Here is a 3,682-nt window from a genome sequence, read left to right as displayed (position 1 = left end):
GTTGCAAAGAATTGGATACGACTTAGTGACTGAACAACAATAGACACACTCAGTGGGTAAAGAATCCTCCTGCATTGCAGGAGACACAGGTGACTCAACTTGGATCCCTGGGTTGGGAAGATCCCTGGAGAAAGAAATGGCAACTCATTGCAGTATTCTTGACAGAAAAAAATAGAATGGACAGAGGAGTCTGGTGGGCTACAGTCCAATGGGTTGCAAAGAGTTGGACATGACTGAGCAACTAAGCATGCAGACAGACAGACAGACAGACAGACACACACACACACACAATGTATTCAAGAACCAGCTCACATCTTTTTTTCAACTGAAGTATAGTTGTTGTACTATACTATAGTGAAGGACAGGGAAGCCTGGTGAGCTGCAGTCCATGCGGGTTGCAAAGAGTCGGGCACGACTTAGCGACTGAACAACAACAAAGGTCAAAGGTGAGGTGGGAAATGGGAACTAGCAGGACACCCAGGATCTGACCTCAGAGGCATCAGTTTTGAGAAATAACACAGAGGCAAACTGAGATCTGGAAGTTCTCTTGAAATTACCTATGTCTGTGTAGTCCATGGGACTTTGTGTGCTCCTAATAGTGGGTTGTTCGGGGCACCCTCTGTGCATCATCTGTCCCTTCTGTACACACATCCCAAGGTCCATTTCCTTCAAGCCAAAGATCTCAAGCCCCCATTTCAACAGGGCATCCAGAGTCATCTTCCAAGTTCCAGTTGCTCATTTCTTCTTCTCCTTCCTCCTCTTTCCCCATCCTCAATCATCCAGGTTCAATCCTCATTCTCAAGGACCTTGGATCTTGCTTTCTGATTGTCGCACAGTAAGATGTGCAGGTTGGTGAACTGCGACGGTCCAGATACTCCGTTAACAACCAAAAGGGAAACCACTCCTAAAGGCTTTGCTCTGGTTGGTGAAGTAGGTGAGGACAATCCTGTCTTCTTACCTCCTATGATCTTTCTTCATTCTTTCCCATCTCCTGGGGTCTCCTGGGGCCTCAGAGTTTCAAGACACTACAAGCTGCAGATCCCAGAGGTATCCCAGAGGTATCTGGGATCTGCAGCTTCCTGCAGAAAAAATGCTTCCTGAATATCACCTATTAATCACCTATAATCTACCCCTGGATCCCTCAAGAGGCTCTCCGGAGCCCAGCTTCTGGAAGGGGTGGCTTAGGAAAGGGATGCCACTCAGTAAAACATGTTTCCTTGGCATCCTCTTATTTTCTCTCGCAAACTCCTCCCATCTCACCTCCCACACTGCGTCCTCCCTTCCCCTCCCCAAATCTCTCCCAGGCAGGTATTTTTAGGTTCAGGGGCCTCCCTTGCTGGCAAGCAGAGAAAAGCAACACCCAAGCACCTGGATTCCCTGGGGTGTCCTTGACTCAGAAACCCAGGGGCTCCTTCTTCTTCAAGTCCCAGCCTGACAGCTCAAGAAGTGTTGAGAAGTCCCTGGGAGTGGAGCTGTTAGATCTGGATGGTTGATCCACTGGATAATTTTGTAGCTATAAAAGAATTGATTCACTTATAATCTTATCAATTGTAGTTTATAGACTGCTTAGCAAGGCCATTAACCATATTACTGCACGTTATGCTGAACAAAATATATAACGACTTCCCGGGGCAACAAAGACATTCTTATGTATTGAGTCGTATGTCAGCATCATTATCCTCACTTTACTCATGAGAAATAAGATGTTGACCTAATTCACACAGCAAATATCTGATAAAGAGGAAATATGGGCTTGGGTGTTTCTTTTACCTGATTCCAAAGCCACGCTTGTCTATGGTTCCCCACTGCCTCTCAGCTTCCTAGCCTGGCTTTCAGGGCCCTTAACAATCTGGCCCTCTCCTGCCTTTCACATCTTCTTTCCCTTACATAGTTTCACACTTAGTGGCTTGTGGTGGTACTCAGTCGCTCAGTCGTGTCTGGCTCTTTGTGACCCTATGGACTGTAGCCCGCCAGGCTCCTCTGTCCATGGGATTTCCCAGTCAACAGTACTGGAGTGTTGCCATTTCCTCCTCCAGGGGATCTTCCCAACTCAAGGATCAAACCCGAGTCTCCTGCATTGGCAGAGAGATTCTTTATCACTACATCACTTGGAAAGCCTTACATCCCTTCCTATACCCAGGGTATACCCAAGGTAAGAGGCAAAATACATAATAATCAACAAGGCAGACACCATCTAACAATAGATAGCTGGAAAGTCTCAAATTTCAGCCCTGCGTGCGTATAAACTTCCATCCCTATTCTGAGGGTACCTGCCATCCCACTTAGATTCATACTGTCCTCTTGACCTTGACATTCATGCCAAACCCACCCTCCATGCATTTTAGTTCTTCTTGAGAAAGTTACATTCACTGGATTTTTTAAACCTTGGATTCCCCCGAATAGGGTATTTATGAGTAATAAGACATTCCTAAATTGAGATTCCTAAAAGAGAATATGGAGAGGTGACATCCACCAAACAATGTAAATTACTATGCCTGCTTTTCATAAATCTGCAATCTCTTTGGGCCAGCTACACATAGAGTAATGATAACAAGACCTATCTTGGTATCTAGTTTCGAGTAAGTAGTAAATGCTTGGGCTGCAAAGGGAAGTCTGCAGGAGTTGAGATCTGAGCTGGGCCTTGAAAATGTTGAGAATCTGGGGAGGAGGTGGAAGGTCTATTAGTGAGGGCTAAGACTTTGTTTTTCTGGGCTCCAAAATCACTACAGATGGTGACTGCAGCCATGAAATTAAAAGACGCTTACTCCTTGGAAGGAAAGTTATGACCAACGTAGATAGCATATTCAAAAGCAGAGACATTACTTTGCCAACAAAGGTTTGTCTAGTCAAGGCTATGGTTTTTCCTGTGGTCATGTATGGATGTGAGAGTTGCACTGTGAAGAAGGCTGAGCGCCGAAGAATTGATGCTTTTGAAGTGTGGTGTTGGAGAAGACTCTTGAGAGTCCCTTGGACTGCAAGGAGATCCAACCAGTCCATTCTGAAGCAGATCAGCCCTGGGATTTCTTTGGAGGGAATGATGCTAAAGCTGAAACTCCAGTACTTTGGCCACCTCATGTGAAGAGTTGACTCATTGGAAAAGACTCTGATGCTGGGAGGGATTGGGGGCAGGACGAAAAGGGGATGACAGAGGATGAGATGACTGGATGGCATCACTGACTCAATGGACGTGAGGCTGAGCGAACTCCGGGAGTTGGTGATGGACAGGGAGGCCTGGCGTGCTGCAATTCATGGGGTCGCAAAGAGTCGGACACGACTGAGCGACTGATCTGATGTGATCTGATCTGAAGGGTGAAGCACCAGATAGAGTGCAGGATCAGAGACAGCCTGATTCCCATGGGCAAGACTGTTTTCCCCTCCCCAGCACACCCATCTCTGTGCTGGACTGAGTCATACCGCCCTTCTCTCCTTTAACTGCACCACCATTTCCTGCCACTGCGGCTCCTTTCTCAGCTCTGATGGGAGATGGAGGTTGGCTGTGTACAGCAGAGACTGCTAGTCAACATGCTATCCGCCCTCCCTTTTTTTCTGGAAATAAAACTTAGTGCTGGCCAAGAGGATATAAACAGAAGTGGTGTGCACCTTCTGGAAAATGTCCTTAAAGGGAAGTGGCTTATCCCCCTCGCCCACCCCCTTGTCTCCTTCCTGCCAACTGGAACACAGA

This window comes from Bubalus bubalis, chromosome 19 (genome assembly GCF_019923935.1).
Source record: "Bubalus bubalis isolate 160015118507 breed Murrah chromosome 19, NDDB_SH_1, whole genome shotgun sequence".
Classification (NCBI taxonomy): Eukaryota; Metazoa; Chordata; class Mammalia; order Artiodactyla; family Bovidae; genus Bubalus; species Bubalus bubalis.
Note: the sequence above shows the minus strand (reverse complement) of the source record.